The 23,031-nt window shown below is 38.7% G+C and overlaps 1 protein-coding gene across 1 annotated transcript in view; it reads left to right on the plus strand.

Annotated features, from left to right (window-relative positions):
* LOC115628148 (low-density lipoprotein receptor-related protein 6) overlaps positions 1–23,031 on the plus strand; it is a 41,932-nt gene that overhangs the window by 12,678 nt on the left and 6,223 nt on the right. The gene's annotated exons all lie outside the window — the stretch shown is intronic.

Here is a 23,031-nt window from a genome sequence, read left to right on the forward strand (position 1 = left end):
GTGATGTTTCTCTTTTCCCGTGCATGGGTATGCGTCCGTGAGTCTGTAGAACTGCTTATTATACAAAACAAAATTAGTTGAAGTGATGCATCAAGTTGAAGGTGCAGCAGGCAATGGCCACAACAATGAATGTGTTGATATACAAATCGCCGCTGCGAGCATATGTGCAAGTGTGCGCGAGTGTGTGTGTGTGGTTATATGGATGCTTTTGTTTATAATTTCTTCCTATGTTGCTGCAAATGTTACTGCTGCTGTTGTTGTTGTTGTTGTTGTGGCAAGCGCTCTGTTGCTATGAGCTTTGGCATGCTTTGTTAATTAACTGTAAGCCGCTTACCATTTCTGAACACATGTGTATGTACATATATCTGCAACTCCTTAGGTCCGTTGCTTCCACAGTCGCTTATAATGCCATTAACACTATGATGCCTTTTTTGTTTGGCATCTTAATAATGACATTTATTTGTAACGTGTTAAAATATTAAATTGCTGCGTGCAACATAATAATCACTTTTTGTTTTCCATGACGAGGCACAGCGGCATGCAATTGATATGTCCGCTGTTAACATACGGTATATGCATGTACAAATGCATACTATATCTATATACATACATATGTATGTATGTAATTATGTGCATGTTTGTAGTTACCTTTTATGCTTTTTGCAATTTTCAGCAATTTGCAGCCATTTGCGAGCTGGCAGCACAATTTTTATGTGCTGCGGTTTTCCTTCTTTATACCCTTCGCTCAAAAGAAAGAGTTCATTGTGTTAGTTTCATAGGTCAGTTGGTACATTAAAATAATAAGTTATCATAGACGCGATCAACAATTAATTAAAATAGAATTCAAGTAACAGCTTCATCTGTCTTTTTATTTGCCAGAACCTGTCTATTCGTACGGTCCAGATTCAAATAATTACAAACGGACTGGAACTTCTTATTCAAAATATTAGGGTATAAAATTATTAGCATTATTGATTACATAGGTCTTATAAATCGAAACCTTAGGTCTTTAAGAAACTGTGTTTTAAAATGTTTTGAAGAACATCCAACAGTGTTGCATAACTTTATTTAATATAATATTGCTGTTCAATTAAAACAAGAAACCAAATGGAAGGCCGCCATTGATTTCAATACAATGCTGTTGTCGAAGAGTTTGAAGAGCATTTAAGTTTCGCTGATGCCGAAGTTTAGTTTTCGGCTTGTTTCTTCTCCCTCCCTTACTTGTTGCTTTATTACCGTGGTATGCGTAATAACTTTTGTGGTACACATCAATCTCCTGCCTCTACACGAATCTCCTCCTTGTGTGTGGCATCGCATGGCGTGTCTGACTGTGTGTCCCATCTTGGCAATTGTTATATTGAAATTGAATTTCTGCATGCCAGACACATGCATACATACATACATGCATAAATGCATGCATACATACATACATGCATAAATGCATGCATACATACATACAAGTATGTACATACATACATACAACATGTGTTTGTTTGTTGTTTTGTTGTATCACTCACCTTCATGGTAAATGCAATTGGCGCGCTTGACTAATTTTGCATTCATGCCTGCGCTTTTGCACTGCCATTGATTGCCACACAGCTCCAACAGTTCCAACAACTTATTTAAGCCAAGTTGATGTCGTGGTTGCAGTTGATTGCATTTGGTGCGCTGATGTGTGCCTGCTCCCACAAGTTTCCGTTTACAGCGCATGCCAATGGGTGTACGCACATTTATTTATACTATTTTTGTAATGAAACACTATAAAAGTATTTATTGCACACCCGTATGTTCTAGCATGGTCGAAAGATGTATGTCAAATTCCTATTGTATAGTACATATAAAGCAGAATCCATAAACCTGAGCTCCCTTGAGTACTCCTACATGCTAATGCATTTTTCAGGCATAGATTATAAATGCTCAGTTAACTCCAATTAACACTAACCTAACTATAATTATACCATGATAGAATGTTACGGTCGAGTAAGCCCCACAGTTTAGTAGCCTGTACCGAAAAAACAAACTGACACGAGGAGAAGAAGGAAACTTCAGTTATGGGGTGCATATTATTGAATTAGAGAATGACACACAAATAATAATAAAAATGCGTTTTTGTGGCTTTATAATTGTGGATAGTATTGACTGAGTTCTGTAAAGGGAAGGGAAATATAAACTAAATTCGTGTTGTTTAAGGATTAGAAGTGTGCATAAACTAAGTAAATGAGGGTCCAGCCAGTTCCGAAATCTAGAAATCAATTTAATTTTGGCTTTTGCTTGAAACCTAAACATTTATTTAAAAAGAAATCTTACATAGACCCTGCCCAAGGAGTTAAAACAAGAACTATACTAACTTAAATGGAGTAAAAGTGGGGATATGGGCCATATTTTCATAAAATTTAAAATTTATATACAACTTAAATAAATTGATCGATAAACATTATAGAGTTGACGGTGCTTTGTCACTGTTTGGTATCGACTGAAGTAAGTATACGCATGAGCTGTTTGTAATATTGTTGATGCCCTCCACAGATACTTATAACCAGCTTTGAATGTTCACATATCACATTTCTCTGTTTATTTGAATTAACAAATAATTGGTTTGCCTTGACATTGCCGATACATACTCGTACATGTGTCCATAATTATGCTAAACAGTTGCTAAGTGAACAAGACACATGCAATCTAAAGTTACTATAAATTTTCGCTTATAACACCTATCACAGGTAAACCCAACGCGCCACAGAGTTAATTCATAGAGCTAATTCGTATGCAAAAAAGGTGTCAAATCGCGTTGTTTCCATCCCGCATAGGTTCCGTAAACGAGTTTGCCGGCTCCTAAGCGGTCATCGAATTTTGAATACATATAGACAAAAATTAAAAAAAAATAATAATAGTAGCAGTAGTTTAAAGCCAGTAGTTTTTTTTTTCAAACAAAAAAAAAAAATCAGCTAACAGTAAATAACCTGTTGCGTTTGTGCCATTAATGTCAAATTTCATTATGTGAATAAATGAGCTAATATGTCTGTGGTGGTTCCTCCATAGAATATGAAACCATTGGCACTTTCAACACAGACTAGACTAAACAAAAACTAACTCCAAGTAACTTTATACCAACAAACAAAAAAGGAGGAAAGGGCTGCAATCATCAACAGTTTTTGAGGCACAACTTCATTATGCCCGGAATCGACAGCAACAGCATTATCACATAAAGCGTAAGCTACTCCAATTACATGCGTGCGACAGCGTAAAACTAAATCTTGGAAAACAACAGGCAAGGCAGCAACAACAACGTAATCATTATCGAGATTACGTTCAAAGTTCGAAACATTCTGCTCGGCTCGTCAACTCCTCTGCCGTTGGTTCTTAACGAGCAGAAAGGTGCCAGCAACAACAAATATGCTTAAATCGTCGTTGTCTTTAATTTTTTTCTTTGTGTGCTTTGGGTTTTTTTTTTTTGTGGACTTGAACTTGTTTATCGCTTGGCGCTGGCTTTATTTTCTCAAGTGTTGTTGTTGTTATGTGCCTTGCGCTACCTGAGTTCTTAAAGAGAGGGCGGGTGTGAGAGATGGGTCCAAGTTTTCACGCACACAAAATTTTTGGAACTATGCTTATGGAACGTGTGTGCTACTACCTTTTTTCCTTCTACTACTACCTTCTGCCCGTAAATCGCCTCAAGGCACAACGCCACACAGCAACAACAACAACAACAATAAGATGGTTGTTGTATATACACACAATAGTTTATGGCCAAGCTCGTTTGTATGTTTGTCCGACCATTTGTCTGTTTGCCTCAACGTTTTTTTTTTTTTTTGTATATTTTGTTATTTGTTGTGTCTTTTGTTTGGATCGCGCTTTGAGGGAAAAAAGCGTAAAGAATTCGTATAATAAATAAAGCATAGAGAGCAAAGCAAGAGGCGGACAACAAGCGACAAAACAATAATTAAAACAAAAGCACACTAAAGCTTTAACAGTTGAACAATCAAAATCAAAACACCTATAGAAAACACCATTATAAATGCTAAATTTGCTAGAAAAATGCGAACATTTGTGCGCCAGCGTTGCGAATTAGCATGAGAAACGTTTTTTAAAAAGTACGGTAGAAACTTCTTTTTGGCACATTTATGCATATAACTTTGGTAATAATACCAATACTCAACATACATACATAGTTCGCAGTGTGAATTCAAACCTTTGTTATGAAAATGTGACTAGCTATAAATCAGCTTAAAGTTTGTATAGTTGTCGATGCTTTATGCGCTGTATTTTGCATAATTAATGATATTAAACAGATCTATGGTTAGAGCAACATTTTCACACTGTCTGTTCGGTGCAGTGTTGAGTAGCGGCCGCTTAAGAACAGGAAAGACGGTCAGAGACGATTCAATTTTAGTTTTTCAATCTTTCTATTTCTGATTTAGACATTAAAATAACTTGAGGGATATATTAGTAGAAAAACGACACTGCTCGAAAAATCACTGCAATGTAGCATTAAAGAAAGTGGGGACGAAGAAGGCGGAGTCAAACGTAATGACACGATAAAGCCATGTCCGTCTGTATGTACGTCTGTCTGTATGTTTTTTATCGCTACTACTAATTACGTTTTTAAGACGTTGGATCTTCAGGTACATTGGCAGATAAACAGGGCTAGTTTCTGTAGTATGTATCTGAAGTTATCCTGTAACTTAAGCTAACTTATATTGCTTCATTCTGTCGAGTATTTTATCCTTTGGATACCCTGTATCGAGATATTCTTAAAATTTCGTTATCATTAAACAAATTCAAAAAATGTCTAAATATAAAGAAATAGTAATTTATAAAATTTCTTATCAACTGGGAACAAATTCCACTCATTCCTTTTGCAACAAATAGTAGAAGACATCTTTTCATCTTTATTTAATCACTCGATTAGGGCTAAACTAGCTAGTGAATAACTTAAAAAACGTGCTAGTACGAGGCCAAGGAAGCAGCTAACAGGGTTGCTGCTGCATTGGTTTCTTCTATTCTAGTTACTAAATTTTTTTTTTTTTATATAAAATATATGTACATACAAGTATGTACTTTTTCTTATCACTAAGTGTACGAATTTTAATGGCAAAAGAACAAAATTGGCCTTTTTACACCACCCCATTAGAGATTCATAAACCCTTTGTACGTAAACTTGTAGCGTTGGTAGACGTTTCGGAAACGTTGCAATTGCTGTGGTTGACAGTCAAGTTCTGCTGCTAACAACTGCATGCTTGGCCCTCGGGCTGAACTTGGCAACATGCATTTTAAAATTGATTAATAAATTATGGTTTGTCTGCTGCCACAGTGCCTCACACTCGCATACTTGTACAGACGACAACAAAAAGTAAATCGCAATAAAATATCAATTTGCAAACTTGACCGTCGTAGTTGTTATCTCTCCTGTCTCCTCGCCTGCTGGCTTGTGTTGGTTGGCTCTGGCTGTGGCTGTGGCTTCAGCTGTGACTGTTGCTTTTGGCCAATTGTAAAAGTGATTTGTTTTCAGCAAGCTGTTCGGCTGCTGGGTCAGTTGTTGCTTTTGCGCTCTTGTTGGCAATTTACTTTTACAACACCAACTGCAACAACAAAAGCAACATCAACAACAACAACAACAACAACAAAAACATTGAGAGTTGTCTCAAGATAATTTATGCTGTAATTTATTGCCAACCAACAGAGCAGACCAGACCAGAATCGACTCGAGCAGCAAAGTCCGGACAACGTTTGCATTTTTCGCCTTACATGGATATGGTTTGTCTACAACAAATACAACAACAACAACAACAATAGTACTTACGTGCATTTCTACTCGATACTTTTGTACGGCAATTAAACAGCGGGCAACTTGAAGTCAACAGCTATATAGTAGTGGTTGATGTTGTTGTACAGCAGCAATTTTAGTTCACTTCAATCAGTGCAAAAATATTTTGTTGACTGCCAGTTTTTAATTCAATTTCCATCAATTCAAAACATTGGAACACCCAGCCAAGCAACGCAATGGGGTGACCATGCTATACGACATAAAATAAATTGTTTAATTTAAAATCCAGCATTGCTCCATCAGATTAGAAGCATACTAGCAAAAATAATCATACAAAAATTCTATACGCTTCGAAATTTGCTAGACTTAGACTTATTAGTAAAATAAAGTTATTGTAATAGAGCCGCGTAATATTAGGACGTAACTAAACTATAAATAAACAAAAAGTAGAATATATTTCAGTTTTTATTATTGGATGCATATAACTTAAATTGTCCCACGTTTGCAACTGACAGCATTAAAGAAAATCAGCGATGTTGTAATAAATATCGATATTAGTCGCCTTTTTACTATTATTTTTCAAAGCTAAATTTTTACTTTAAATCTTATTGATAATGTTGTATTGTTGTGTTGTAAGCTGTTGTTTGTCCAACTAAACATATGATCTCTATCGAGATCGCAAGTATTTAAGTTGCATAATGCATTCAGTGCGGAACAGTGAAGGAATTTGTTCACGAAAATTGTTGGCATTATCTCTATAGATAGGAAACGCTCTCAACATCTCTGATGGATCGGATCAACACATTCCAATCCGATAGGGACCAAATTTTGGCCAAACACGAAACAAAAGACATCACTTTGCCAACGTATCCGCCAGATCTGCCTATTTCCGAAACTCATTCTATATTTTGTTCAAATATTTTTAAATTGTTGAATTGAATTAATTGTTAATTGTAATCAAATAAATGTATTAAATTTATTGTTAGTCTCTAACAGAGAAGATTTGAGAAATACAAGTACCGTAAAAGAAACAAATTTACGGACTAATTTTTTGCGATTATAATACTATATAATAAAGAGCTACTGCATGTTCGACGGCGAATTTGTTAAATTTGCAGATATATCGTTTTATAAGAAAAAGTAAAAATGGTCACCCTGGTGAGCAGTCCATGGTAATGGCCACAAGTGAAGTCGTCGTGTCTCAATTGGCCTGCCATTCGCTCATCAATTGAGTTTGTTTTATGTGGCCACTTGTGTACTACAAGTAGCTTGTTGTATGCGTATTTTGCACACAATATTTTTTTCTGATTCTCTGACAGTCGGGCAATTGGAATTGGCATGAAAATGTTATGCCCACTGACAGAGTCTGGGCTGTCTGGCAGCTTCGGCAGCTCGATGGCGTCCACATGACGCTACGCGCAAGTAACTAATTGAATGTCAATTTGTTTGTTGCCTTCCAGCCTACCCGTCCGGCGTCACACTCTTCAATATACAGAAACAGCAGAAGTAGCAGCAGTAGAGTGCTGTTGTCGTTGACTGCCACTTCCATGGCATCCATTTTGTATGCTTGTCGCATTATTTTCATGTAGCCATGTTGCCTTTTAAAACTCCATTTGAGTGGCAACCGGACATATTGCCTTTTACCAATTCAATATTGAAGTATTTACATTATAGCCAATAAAGCTGCATCATATTTGCAATCACTGCAATCAAACGCATATAGTATGTACGAGCATATATTTGCTTATTTCAGACACCATGAATGACATCCATACATAGTATAAGTAGACTCGTATGTGGTTGTTTAATTTGCTTTTTAAATAGGTAAATATTTGCAATGACACACAAAGTAGCTGCTGTTGCTATTTTTGTTGCTGCAGCATTTTGTGTCGTGCCACATTTCTGTGTGCTCTCCGGTCACGTTTGTTTTGTTAAGGTAATTAATTTTCAAATAGTTTTAAAATTTGTAAATTAAAGTGCGAAACTACTATCGTTTTAATTAAGGTAGTTACATAGAGGAATAGCTTTTATTTATTTATTTTCATGTATTCTACAATTACAAATGAAATTCTCACAGCGTTCAGAGATATTGTTGTATATTATTTTAGTTTGAATAAGTTTTATGTCAAATTTCATGCCAGATTTGTTGACACAATTAAATAAAAATTACCTTCTTCAATAAGTACTTTTAAAGGATATTGAATATTCGTCGGCTGTTTTCTTTTCTTCGTATTTTTATTCTATTCACTTTTGCCTAAATTACCTTTGATTATTACATAATCAGCTCTCATGCCGAGGCATAAAAATACTAAAGGGCTAAACGACTACAAAAATGCCAGTTGATAGTTTGTTCGACTGCCTTTAGAAAACACTAAACACTATACTACTATACGTACGGATCATCCTCTAAATGTTTTATAGAAAGAGGGTTTTAAAAGCTTAAATTTGGTTTTGCAGCTTGAAAAATTAGGAAGTTATCCCAAAATTCGTCCCATACTTTTTATGGCTTTTATATGATATACAAGTATATAGTTGCCCGGCCTTGTAGACGATATAAACTGAGAATCAAGTCTGGGTTTTAAGAATATCAGAGCACACCAAAAACCAAGATCTTTCTAGCCTGCCAGTATAAGGATTTGATGATCTGAATATAGTTGTAACACAACTAAAATAGTTTTGCCTTGATATACCCATCCTTTTACCTCTGAATATAAAAATATGGAATCGCTTGTTTAGTTTATTGATCATTGAAGCGTTATTGCCTTTGAAAACTGAACGCTCTATATGAGCATGTTAAACCAATCATACGTTGTGTAATGCGCATCTACCGTGAACTGACATTTTTCCTTCAAGCCTAAATGCATGCACATTAACAATATTTTGCATAATTAATTTAATGAGGCACAACAAAAAGTGCCTCCAACGTGCTAGTGCAAATTAATTTAAAGCGTCAAGCAAGCGAAAATATTAAATTTACAACTTTTTGTGCCTCTTCTTCTGGGCTTAGGTCCCAGTTACATTCACAGCCACAGCCCCCTGCCTGGGCACATTTGTTGTTGTTGTCGTCGTCGTCATTGTTGTTGTTGTTGTTGTTGTTGGATCGTAATTCATATCCAGCCAAGCAGCCGACGCCAACCACTGCCTTTCCACCAGCCGATGCCGTTGCTGTAGCTGCAACCGCAATCTTGATGGGCAACACTTGAGTGCAACTACTACAAAACTATGCTTGTGTGCAGAGAGAGAAAAAGGAACGAAGCGTATTGCCATAAAATTAACGGATGGTCGCTGCAGGATTGGAGGGAGGTAGAGGGGTGGGGTGGGGGACTTGAGTGCAGCAGCAAAAAAATATTAACACAATATTCTGCAATGATGGTGGTGGTGTGGCTGTTTCTGTTTCTGCCTCTGACCAGCCCACATCGTTATCATAATATGAATGGCGATGGTAACCATTACAGGAGGCATGAGGCAGGCAGCTTCACTGCACATTGGCAACGTGGTTGTGTCGTGCCTCGTGCTTGGGTGTGGGTGTGTGTGTGGGGCGAGGTGTGTGGCAAGGCATGGAAACAAGTACTTTAGTTGCAGGCATCTTCCACCTTTGCAGCGCTGTTGTTGCTGCTGATTATGAGTGAGTGTTTGGTGGTATGAGGAAGCGAGGAGCGTGCAACATGAGGCATGGTCATGCCGTGCATGTCTCCCACTGCCACCGCTGACATGTGGGCTTACTGCCGCTGATAATGATGCAGCGCATTATTTGCTGACTAGGCGCGACTCGTTCCTGTACCTACAGCCCCCACTCTGCTCTGCCCAGCCCCTATCCCTGTCCCTGTCCCTGCCCATGCTGTGTTAATGCTCATGTCCGTGTCCATGTCGTTCGTCTCTAATGCCAACTGCCTGCTGTCTGGCTATGGTGCTGCTGCTGCTGCTGCATTTGCATTTTGTCGTTGCTCTCGTTGTTGTCACGTACCTAGTCGTGTATTTGGAACAAGTATTTAATTAGGAAGCGCTTACGTGTGTAAGCTCTTTAAGTAAGCACTCGAAAGCATTGCCAGCGCTGCTTGTTTGCTTGCTGCTTCAGCAGTTCCCCATTTGGCTTTTACACTTAGCGTAGTAGTATGTATGAAGCGTTTAACAACACTGGCAACACAACCATTTCCATCATCCAGATCGATATGTGTGCCAAATATTGAACATACATATTTTACGAGTAGATCCTTCTCTATGACTCACTTACTAGTATAATTTTAAAATCCTATTTCTGTTTCACCTCAAATTATATTTGAAAATAGAAGTGTTTATATTAAAGTAATTTAATGTAAGTTAATTTATAATTTTTCATCAATTGTTGGCTAATGTAAGCCAGTCTTGAAAAGAATGGCCAGAAAATGATTATCGCAGTCGGTTATCGAAGAAAGTCGCTAGACATACAACTATCAGTAGGTAGAAAATGGCTAGGAAATCCTCTAAAAATGACTAGAAAGCTTGCTAGAAAATCCGCACTAAATATCAAGAAAGTTCAGTAAAAGGCTAAAAACGCTCTAAAAATTGACAGAGTAAGCTAGAAACTCAATAAAAATCGGCTCTAAATTAATAAAAAATGGATACAAAATTCGATAATTGCTAGAACCGCTTGAAATTCTATTTATGCGCGCATATTACCGTGCTATTGGTTTCGTTACAGAAGAGGTTGACAATCTAGCAGACAAAACCCTCACATAAGAAATTTCACTTCAAAAATATTAAAAAAATATTCTTTAAATTATTATTCACCTAATTTTAGTTTTAAGGATAGATAATCACTTAGCTCTCCCCTCTATTCATCTATTGAGCAAGCTTATAAATAAATATTTTTAATTCGTTACGTGTTTCGCTAAAAATTGAACTCAGGAACAGTGTTGATTGTACAACTAAAACGGTTCATGTTTTATGCAACATTAAGAAATAAAACTCCTTTAAAATATTTATAAACACCAACATGCATTTGAATATTTCAAGCAATTTAAGAAACTTCCATTAGTTTGCTGAGTAGAGGCAATGAAGCCAACAGAATGCTTCACAACGACGCTTGGTTGCCATTGTCATCATCAGGTAGGAGCTGACGGAGGCTGTTGGCTGACCTCCAACCTCCTGCGCTCAACCAACAATAATGGTGTGGTACTTGTGCAGGCAAAAAGTGCTTCCGGCTATAAACTAACGATAGCAATTTGCATTTCGTCCACTGTCATTGGCAATAAACCACAAAGCTGCTCCGAAACAGTTCAAAGAGGTTAGCCCACTCGTCTTGGCCCCTCAGGTGTTGTGAAGACATCATGGCTACCAACTACGTTCCAGCAAGCGATGCGGTATTGAAATACATTTATTTAGTACTCGAATATATTTTCCGAACGCCTTCTCTCAGCAGATGTGGCGGGTGTTAGAGATCTGCAACCCATCCCTCCCTCTCTGTCCCTCATCCAAATTGCATTTAGCATTCAGCAGCATCTTGAGCAGCTTGTCTGCGCCTTTTCCGTGTTGTCTTTAGCAGAGACCAGGCAGGGAGCCATGCACGTTTTTCTTTCTTTCTTTTTTATTCTTCTTCTTATTTTTGGGAGAAAAGATAACAAACCCAATCGTTTGTGCAACATTTTCAACAGTTTTGGCACGATTCCTACAACAACGGCGACTACGACTTCTATGCCAGACGCCTTTGTATTTGTGTGTGTTGTGTGTGTGTTGCCACCAATTTACGAACGATTTTTTTCCTCTTGCCAACTTCTTTGTGGACTACGTCGACGCTCCCGTGAAGCGTGAACGAATGGAGTTTTGGCAAGTCTTTCCGAACGTGCAAATTGCATGCTGTGCGAGTTAATGGCGTTTGAACTGGTGGATAAACGAGTGGGGGGCGAGGGGTGAGGGGTAAAGAAGGCCTTTTGAGTTGGCCAAGTCATGGGTGTTGATGCTAACGAGTTGAGAGTAAAATAAAGTTCATGACTTCATTTTATTCCTTTCCTCCTTTTGCCAGCTCTCGTGATTGTTTACGAGAAAAATATTTGGGCATTACGATTGCATCTATAGAATGATGCTGGTTGTAGAGCCTCCATGGCCTTATCCGCTCGCAACATCAACTGCAACGGCAGCTCATACATATCATCTGCATAATATTTGAATGTTCATCAAGCAAATGGCGCGCCGTCGCCGTTAACTTTCTGGCATAGCAATCCATGCCATACCTTGGCCATTTCTCATTGTAATATAATGCTTAAGATTTTAAATAAAACATGAAGCAAGCAGCAGCCGCAACAACATCAACAACAATGGCGCATATACAAAACGTGGCCTTCTGGCCACAATCCCTGCCCTTTTGGGCACAATTGCAATTTCCACTTTTGGTCTGTAGTATGATTGTTGTTGATGTTGTTGATGTTTCTCCTGTTTTATTATTGTTGCTGTTGTTGTTGTTGTTGTTGGTGGGGCTGCTGCTGCTGCACAGCTGCAATTTTTCGATTGCTTGGCATTGTTGATGATGTTTGCTTGATAAGTGGGCAGAGGCAGGCATGAAACGCAGCCAGACAGGCATCGGCTGCAGGCAATTTTCAACGAGCTTGTTGCATGCTGCAGCTTGCCGGGATAGGCTTTTGGCATAAATTGTAATGTAATCATTGAGCACAGGCAATGAACAGCATTTTGGTAAATTTACTTTTGTTGACAATATTTCCTCAATTAATTTCTGAATAATAAATATTTGCTTCTACATAAAATATTCAAGATTTTTAAATATTATTAGCGTTCTGTCCCTGCTTCGCACGGGTATTTTTACAAAATTTATAAAAATTATACCTTTTATAACACACACACACACTTAACACACATACACCGTTCTTTTTGCTATGAGTTACTAAGAAGGAGTGAAATTTATTTTGGATATTATTTTAATGATTTTTTGTTCGTTTTTAGATTTATTCGTTATTAGGTCAGAGGTTCTCTGTAAAAGATATTTGATGTTTTATTTTGTGGTAGCAAAATAAATTGATTTTCAGAGGCTCCGACCCGTGATAGGTCAACATACCGTAAAACATTGCTTTCGTATGTCAATCCCCACTAATTCGAAGGCTTGGCCTTGGGACTACCGGAAATTGAAGCCATATAAATGATCCAATTGGATCATCGGTATCCTCCTTATATAAGCTAGTTGACCAGTTGCTGGGCCGTTGATAATAGTTGCTACACTTAAATTGTCCTGCAATTTCTTAATATGCAGCCTCGTCCCATTGCACATGCTTGGAAGGCTTTAATTTCTCAAAAGCATGATTGCAATTCCGTATTTTACCGTCAATTCATGTGACGGCAGTCCAGAAGGGCTTAGTGAATTTAAATATCTTCAATATTAATCATGGTGTCGATCGATTTGTAATTTTTTATTTGGCTGGGGGCTTTTGAATAATATTGCCCTAATATTTAAAGTGACAATGTTTCAAGTATGATTATGAACTAACAGCATGCTATTCAGGAGTTTTTAAGGTAATTTTTTTTACCCTTTTGGTTACATTACTGGCGTTTTAGTAAGGATTCCATTCTTTTTTGCAAATATAATATAGCCCATGTTAGCCCGTCGATAGTGTAGCTTCCCAACAATAAAAGAATCCATTAAATCGCTCCTGTAGATTCGGAGCCTTTTCAATTCAAACAAACAATCAAATCTTTCCTATTTATAATATTAGCATAGATATATTTTTTACCACTTCCAAGTGTTTTGTTTTATACAATTTTGTGCGAAAAACAAAGTAGTCTCAAGCACAATTCCATGACCTATTATTTATTGTATTACTTATGTATTTATTGAACGCAACAATAACGTAATTATTTATTTAAATTTTTAATTTAAAAAAGGGATGATTCCTCAATCAAATTTATTTTAAAAACATGTCCATTTAAACTGATTTTGCTGCTGTTGCTGAACGTCGTAACCAATTTAATGTTGTTTACCATGCTGCTGCGGCTTGTTAACAACCAACACCACAGCTAGCGTTGCAACAAAATGCTGATGATGCTGATGCACTGTCTGTCAGTTCGTCCGCGAATACGTACGTCGGACCAGCCAGCCATTGAAGCTGCTGGCGAGGCTCTTCCTTGTTTACGTTTAAATTTTTTTCTCTTTTTTTTTTTTAAATGTAAATGCGAGCAGTGCAGTGGTTGTTGTTGTTGTCGTTGTCGTTGCTTTTGCTGCGATGTGTTGATATAAGTTTTAATGCATTTTAAGCGCATGTAGTGTGAGCGCGGTTGTTGTTGCTGTCCCCGTAGCCATCGCCATCGCTAGTTGATGGCCAGACGCGAATGCCACAAACATGACGCCCATGGCTCTGTCTCCTGGACATGCCATCAAAATTCGCAATGCTTGTTGCTACTCAAAATTTTTCATGCACATTATCAACAACACAGCGAACGCGCGGCAGCAACAACAACGGCAACAATAAAAGCAACAACAGGAACAACGTTGCTGCCGTTGATTTCCATTTCGGTCTCGGGTCTGGCGTACTCGCCAAGCTTATTTAGCATTTTTCCAGTGGGATGGCGTTGACTCGATTTGTGGTTTGTTGATTTTTCTTATTCAACGCTCCATCGCTTGCCATCAACATCAAACTCTTTTGTTGTTGCTGCTGCTGTGGCTGCTGTTGGGGCAGCCAGCAACATAATCATTATGTATGGTATACATACTATGGTTTGTATGTGTGTGTGCCAACTCACTTAGCAATTGGCGTGTTGCGGCCATCATAGCATATTTATTTTAACGTTAATGGCCAGTTGTCATATCAGTTGGCAATGGTCAGGCAAGCCAACAGGAACAGGCCGAACAGACAGACGACAGACAGGCAGACAGACAATCAGACAGTTGGACCGACAGTCGAGCAATTGGCTGTTGAGCTTAAGCGTCCGCATATCCATGTCTGAAAGTCTCACGCGGTGATTACATTTATAAGTAGGTGTGTGAACAGTTTTCGTATCAGTGATTTTCGTTTTTCTTCTATATTATTTATTTTAAATCCTACTTCTCTTAATCCAGCATTCGCGTAATGCGAAATGTGTTAACTTGTCAAGGATGTGATCCAGTTGATTGCCAGCTTGATTATGCGTTTTTTTTTAAAAGAGTTTTTCTCTTGACTGCTTAAGTGAAATCGGTATAGAAGTGATTTGGAAATGGGCAACTACTTCTAAATGGGTACTACGGAGTCGGTTGTTATTTATTGTCTAGTAGGAGACAATATAAATGCGAGTAATCTCTGAGGAAACTGAATGCATCGTGCTCTCCTAAAAGCGAACCATTTTGAAACAGTGCTTTACTGAATGAGATGATGTTTTCTTACACAACTGTCAAAATATATATTTCAGTAGGCTATCAACAAGTTCTTCCATTCTTTTATTAAATGTATACATTTTCTTGAATTATTAGTCAGCTTTAACTGTTTTGTGAAACTTCCCCAGGGACTAGCGGGATATTACAACCTCATAATAAATGAAATAATAAATTGTCAAGTTTATTTAACCAATTTAATGATTGTCCACGATGGAAACAAAAAAAAAACGTCCCCATTTTTTAAGTCAACAATCTTTACGTAGTACAATAGTTATTCGGTCATTCAAATCACATACAAGTAGAAATCAAATTAAATCCTATTTCACTTTTGGGTTTTCGCATTCCCGCATGTGCTATTGGAGACTAACAAGAGAGACTACTCGCAGTTTCTGGCAAAGCAAAACGAGAAAGAGAGTGTCTCATATGTCCCGAAAAGAAAGAACAACTGGCAAATAGCACCATCATGTTATCCCCATCTTGTAGCTTCAGCAGCTTCTACCTCAAATACGTGGCAGTGAAAGAAACAAACAAACAGCAGCCAAAGGACGGATTTGCAATTTGGGGTTGAGAGCTCTCTTCTCAGGTTTCACATCAACCATTGACAATTTGGGGAACTCGAATTCAGAAAAGGATGCTGCTGCAAATGGCCCAAAAGCAAAGCATAACATTATCACAAAAGCAAGGGCAAAGACAACGACAGGGCAGGAACCAACATTATCATCATCGTCATCACCATTGCTATACTCGTTGAGGACTCGCAAAACGTCATTATTGTCTTTAGTGGTTGCTGGAAGCTTCATTATAGTTTTTATCATGGTGCAGGGGCAGGCAGCAGACGGCAGGTGGCAGGCAGGCACCGAGGCGGGCAACCAAGCATATGTGTTAACTTGAAGTTAAGTGGATGCGCTGGAGTCAGGCCCGCAGTCTTGTGGATACATGGTCGACGTAGAAGAGCGCGCCTTGCTGGCTCTGCTGTGTTTATTGTTGTTGCTGCCGCTGCCTCTTCGTGTTGATAATTTAAATGAGCAACTGCTGGCGCAGACTGCCCGAGTGAGCTTCCTAACTTACCTTCGTTGTAGTATCTGCGCATTTTTATCTTTACCTTTTTTTTCGTGCGCCTGTTCTTAGTAATGCCTTGTTGTTCTCATGTTTCCTTCGTGTTGTACGTAAGATCCAGGGCTAAGAAACAAAAACAAAAATAACTACCAACTTTTGCCAACACATCTTAAATTTTCACAAAATTGCTTTCTTTTTCTCTCTCCCTCTCTCTTATTTGCTGGCTTTTTGTGAACTTGGCTTGTAAGCCCTTAGTTAGCTCTGGCAGGTGCTGCCATGTTGCATTTATTGTGTTGTTGCCGCCAGTTTGTTGCTCGTTTATGCTGTTCTTTTTTCTCCTGTAGCCCATTAAGGCGGAACTTGCATGTCAACGCCTGATTGACGAAACATTGAATAAGTTGTGAATGATATAAAAAGAGGTTCCCCAGCGAGATGCAAATGTGCGGAAAGATTTTAGCATACTGCGCAGAAAATCATGTAAAGGATACACATAGATCGGAAATGGATAATGTTATACCCATCCAGGCGTAAATGTTTTCAGACATTCCCAATATTTAAAAGCATCGTGCTTTTTAAAAAATGTAAAATAGTTTTTTCTGCAAAATAAGTTGCTTGCATCTAAAAATATTATTGCAAAAACAATTGTTGTTTAATTAATGCACGATGCGTTAAAATAATAATGTAGGCATATGATCAACAGAAAAGCGTCAACAAATCCAACTTCCTGCACGCTCCCCCTCTCTGCGTACGTCCTTGTAACCCATCTACATACATTAGCACTAAACTAGTATACCCTTTTCCCCTTTTGGTACAGGGCACAAAAATATTCAGCAAATACTCTCGTTTACCTTCACATAAAAACTTTAAACATTAAAGAAGTTTGGAACCAAAAGCTCAGACAAGTTTCCATTTTAAGTGCTCCAGCAAACTTCATTTTGAACTGAGTGTGTGCACGTTTTGTATGTGTGTGTGTGTGTGTATCCATACTTTTTAACGCCTTGACAGTGGAGGACTTTCAAGCCAAATGTGCACAATACTTTCGTAGCGAACTCCATTTACTCATATTACATTTGCAACCTACGCTCTGACCAGTCCCCCTGCCCAGCTCCATTGCAAGTTTTGTCTTCTCGGGCCGGGCTGCAGATCGCTGTGCACTTCTGTGGCAACTTTTGCTTTGGAGGCAGGCAGCAGTGCGAGGTGTGAGTAATTGATAAAAAGCATGTTATATAATTTATTGAGCACACAGTTGACTGCACAGGAAGGCTCTCAACTGAAATGCACTACTAGGTTCCTTGCTTTATAACAGCATCGTTTATTTTTATATTTAGTCCTTTGCTTTTTTTCCCCCACCTCCCCTTTGGTTCAGTTGCTACATTTTCATGGCAGCTCTTGTGATTGCCAAGTGGCTATGGATGCGCTTCTCTTTCATGCGTTGAACTTGTTAACTTGGTTAACTCAAGTGCTGCGCCTGTGCATCATCCTCTTGTATTGTCAATAGAGCTGTTCACGAAATATATTTCAGCAAGTTCTCCTATTCAAATGTTATTTATATAAGTACTCTTTAGTTATGGAAACCACATACAAATATCTTTGAAGCTCCATGAAGTTACAAAATCTATTAAAGTTTGTTATGAGGGGCAACATTTGCTTCCTCTCCTTTTGAGGTTCCAATATTTCTTGTCTTATGTTGCTAAGAATTTTTTTTGAATTTGATTTTAAAAGTGTCGTTATATAAATTTGTTGGGAATGCCTGCCAGAATTTATAATTAATATTCTTTAATTTTTAAATATTAAAGTTCTGATCACTTTTCTGACATCTTACATGGTACTTAAACTTGTCTGATCTTTGCCTTACTTTAGTATAAAACAAAGCTTATCTTTCTATGGGTATATAACATGACTTTAAAGCCAGACATGTGTATCGTATATGTCTGCCTGTCTACAAGTATATCATAAAACTGTCGAAAATGCTGTATAGAAACCCCTCAGAAATCAAATCGTATGTTTCGACTGGTTTTAGTTGCGACAATCTGAACCATCCTAGAATTATTTATGCTTTGTCTAGCTGAAATCTGGTTCCTTTCCCGAATGCCCTCGCAACGTGTGCCACTTCAGCAGCGCAGGAGCACCCACAAACAAGTATTGGCAGACAGGAGCTACTCCAACCCCCTCGCTTGGCATATTTTGTTCAATTGGTATTGTGAGTGCCAGAAGGCATGGCTCTGGCGGGCTACATAGTAGTCGCGCAGTGTCACACATACTTATTTATAGTGTGTTTAAAAAAGGGCACATACTAAAGCATACTTACTTGTATTTCAGCTTTTCAAAGTTATTTTATTGCTTATTTTCTGTGCTGCTTTCTTTTCTTTTTTATTTTTAATTCAACTTTTTTGTGGCGGCGCAAATTCAGCTTCGTACATTTAATTAAAATTTATTCATGAGCAAAATTAATTATGGCGCCATTTCAACATAGGGCTGGGCTACACTGTACAAAATTGGTAGTGGAGAGGCATTAGCAGAACACACACAGGAGAGAGAAGACAGCGTTTTTGTTGCTATTTAGTTGGGCTTGCTTCCGTTATGGAATGACATATATATATTTTATATATATATATTTATTTATATACATATATGTATAGTATCTTAAGCCGATTAAAAGATTTTTGACTACAAACAACAAAGAAGCGGCATTAATTCTAATATACAAGATTCTGGGTTTATTTGGGAAACAGAAATCTCTATTATTTAAAGTTAAATTTTCAATGTCAAACATTTTTTATACCCTGTACCCAAAGGGTGAAAGGGTATACTAGTTTTGTGCGAATGTATGTAACAGGCAGAAGGAGGCGTGGCAGACCCCACAAAGTATATATATTCTTGATCAGGATGAGAAGACGAGTCGATATAGCCATGTCCGTCTGTTTGTCCGTCCGTCCGTCTGTATGAACGCAAGGATCTCAGAAAGTATAAGAGCTAGAATAACCAAACTTGGTATACAGATTCTCCTGAGAAAGGACGAGTTTGTTCATTTTTCCCGATGAATTAAATTAATTTATTAAATTAAATTAATGAATTAATTTAATTTATTTATTTATTTTTTTGTGGGGTGGTACAGGGTATTTAAGAGTTGAGCCTGCTCGACTTTAGCATTCCTTTCTTGTTTAAAATACTCATTTGGTTCAATTTCTAAGCATGGATATTCGCTACTGTGAAGTGGAAATTTCTAGTGTATTTATTTTTATACCCTGTACCCGTAGGGTAAAAAGGGTATATTAGGTTTGTGCAAAGTATGTAACATACAGAAGGAAGCATCTCCGACCCCATAAAGTATATATATTCTTGATCAGCATGACGAGAGAAATCGATCTAGACATGTCCGTCCGTCTGTCCGTCTGTCCGTCCGTCTGTCCGTCTGTCCGTCCGTCTGGATGAACGCGAGGATCTCAGAAACTATAAAAGCTAGAATAACCAAAGTTGGCATCCAGATTCCCCTAGGTCCGAGAAAGGACGAGTTTATTTTTTTTTTTGGAATTTTTCCCCCCTTCCCCCGCTACAGAATTTCGTCAATAGCGTCCACATTTCAAATGCTACCTAAACCAAACTTTGCACACATAATTAATATATAATTGTCTACTGTTGTATAAAATTTTATTCAATTCGGTCAATTCTAAGAAAAGTTATTAGCGAAACAAATTCTCGCCAGTACAACCCCCACAAACTGCAGCAACAAGTTCGTTCTTCTTCTTCCTCTTTTTGCTGCTGCTATGGGCGCATATAACTCAGTGACGGAAGTTTACCTGGGTACAGGGTATTACACTGTCGGGCTTGCTCGACTGTAGCGTTCTCTCTTGTTGAAATCAAATATAATCCTTCTACTGCCAAGGAAGCAATAAATATTTCGCAGATAAAATTTTGGTGTTGATTTGTATGTAATTTTCGTTTCATTTATAATGTAGAGTGCTATAGCAATCAGCTAAATGTTGCTATTGACTGTTTCTTTCAGTGTAATATTAGCACCCACAAACCTCCAGCATTTTGTCCTTCAAGCGACAGCCAACAAAAACAACAGCGGATGGCAAATAAAAAATGAGAGCAACAAAAAACAACAACAGTAGAAGTAGAAGCAGAAGCAGCAGCAGCAGCACCAACAACAAGACTGCTAAGCACAACGAGCCGTTGACTAGTTGGCAGCCAGCAGGCAGTAGGCAAGAGCTTGGCTGTATGGCAGTGTGGTAGGGTGGTAGTAGGATGGCAGGATGGCACGCTCGCTGCCTATTTAGCCAACCAACTTCAACACATTTAAATAGCTGCAACTTCCGTTGCAACTGGCGCACAGCATTGAGACAACGGTGTGCCCTCCTTTTTGCCCGCCTCCAGGGCATTATGGGAGCCGACATAATGCTGCTACTCAGCGAGGCTGGATTGCCAAGCAGGGGCAGCACTGCCAACTGCCAGAGTGGCAACATCCTGTATGCTTAAGCTGTGTGTGTGTGTGTGTGTGAGTGAGTGTATACCCAATGCTCACTTAAAGTTTGCGAGGGCCACAGCCAATGCTGCCCTGCCCCTCTCAGTTCTAACAATAACAGCACTTGCACTCATTTAGCATTTAAGTGTAGTTGTTGTTGTTTTTACCGCTGCCTCTCATTTCTATAGTTTTTCATGTGCTTAGTCAGAGCTGGCAGCTGCTGCTCGAGCGGCTGCAGTGCATCTAGTGGGCGTTGAAATTGTCGACTCGGTCATCCAAATTATGCCATTTTGCCACAAGCAAGCAACCAACCGTCAACAAAACATCATCATCAACATAATAATGATCATCAAACAACCTTCCATCCATCCACGTGCAATGTATGCGCATCCGTATCCGAGCGTGCGTCCGCCGGTTGCCCATTTAAATGCAACTAAAGCTCCAGCCACCTACCCCTGGAATGCACCCAAGCTTGTGTATACATTAATAATTAAAATATATTTTCCCCAAGTTTGAATGGAGCAGCAAGCTGGCTGGTTGGTTTGTTGGTAGCCTGGCCTGGCAGCCTGGCATCCTGGCAGCCAACGGGTTGGGTTGTACTCGTATTGCTCTGCCTCTCCAGCTGCATTTCAATTTCGGTCGAGTATGCAGCATGCGGAAGGTGCGCTCGCGCTCGCGCTCTCTTCTCCCACTATCTCAGTCTGGGGGCTTATGCTGCCCTCGGTACTTGAGTTGATGAGATGTCTGCGCCACGTCGTCGTAACCGCTGCCTCTGCCACTGCAACTGCCACTGCTACTGTTGTTGTTAGTAATGATGTTGTGATTTCTTAACGCTTCACTGCAGCCTGCGGAGGCACACATGCAGGCATAAAAATGTAAATTATTTACAAGGATTTTAACGTTAATGCAAGTATCATTCAACCAAGCAACCATTCAACCATGACTTGGCAGCTTCAGCAGCATTGGTGATTTTTTTTTTCTAGCCCATTGTGTCTAGGCGCATCTCATATACTTGTATGCATTTGTATGCGCATATTTCTGATGCAACTTAACTTGAGTTAAGTTTCGTCAGTTTTTAAAGATGCAGACATTGGTCCTATTATCAGAAATCAGCATTAAACTGAAAACAGAGACCAACATTTTTGTGTGTGCACTCAAAAATATTGCTAATTCGGCATAAAATATTCGTACCATAAACATTATTAAAAGTTAAAGTTTTGCTACAAATATGACTTTATTGTAATGCACTTCATTTTTCAAGTTAGTCATAGTTGTCCATGTGCGACGTTTCTTTTCCTCTTTAATATCGAATATGTAGCCCTATTACGAATCTAACGAAAAACGATATCGATACGAAAGGGATGGAGGACGCAGCTCGGCAGGAATACCTCAGGCACAGACCAACCTTAACACGCCTTTGTATTTTATAGCATTCTTGCTATTCCTTCTTTTCAAAAATGCGAGCTTTTTGTTATTGTTTTCAAATGTGTACGACGATGTGGATCACACGAATTTCTTAAAAGCCAAACAAAACAAACTAGGGCCTTTCTTGCATTTTGCACAGTAGATGTAAGGGTAGTTATTTATGGTACTACGCCCTTACTAGGGCATTACACGTTCGTTGTACAAGTATGCCATGCACAACAGATTTCTATACAATTTTTGTTATTTTTCCCAACATGTGCGCTTATTCATACGCAATTAGATCATGCATGCAGCTGCAGTTGCCGTTGCAGTTAGCAGTTGTGAGTGCACCCACTCACACACACTCACACACACTCACGCACACGCACGCCTGAGCCTATACAAATGTAAACAAAAGCTTAAGCAAGTCACCCACCTACGCTGACGGCGCGCTTAGTTGTTGCAATTTGCATTTATGCACTACTACAGCAACAACAACAACGACAAGAAGAACTAACAACGTTGCCTGCCCTGGCACGGTTGCTGTTGTTGTTGTTGTTATTGTTGTTGCTGCTTCTGGTGAGGCATATTGTTAAGCACTCGAGGACGGCATGCCCGCATATTTTTCCTATTTAATTCTTGATGGCTTTTTTGCACTCTTGGGAAGGGGTGCGTGGGCTTGCGCCAACAAAAACGCCCACTGTGAACAGTCCCCAATGAATTAAGTAATGTATTTAATTGTGAGACTTATTTAAAACGGGTGTTGAGTGTACAGCCCAAGCTGATTTGCCAGATTAATGGCTTGCCAATTAGGCAGATTTATGACCCGCCAAAAGTTGCTAGCTTTGAACATTTCAAATCCAGAGGTTCTTTTGGCGATTCAGCGCCGATAATACTCTTAACTGATACCTTGACCAGAGATGATGAAATGTCAATTAGATAAATGGCCATTTGGGAAACAACATTTTGTTTTATAGAAGACAGAGTGTTTAGTGTACTTTTTAGCTTCATTGTTTCCTC

This window comes from Scaptodrosophila lebanonensis, unplaced genomic scaffold, assembly GCF_003285725.1.
Source record: "Scaptodrosophila lebanonensis strain 11010-0011.00,11010-0021.00 unplaced genomic scaffold, SlebRS2 tig00000001-arrow-pilon, whole genome shotgun sequence".
Lineage (NCBI taxonomy): Eukaryota > Metazoa > Arthropoda > Insecta > Diptera > Drosophilidae > Scaptodrosophila > Scaptodrosophila lebanonensis.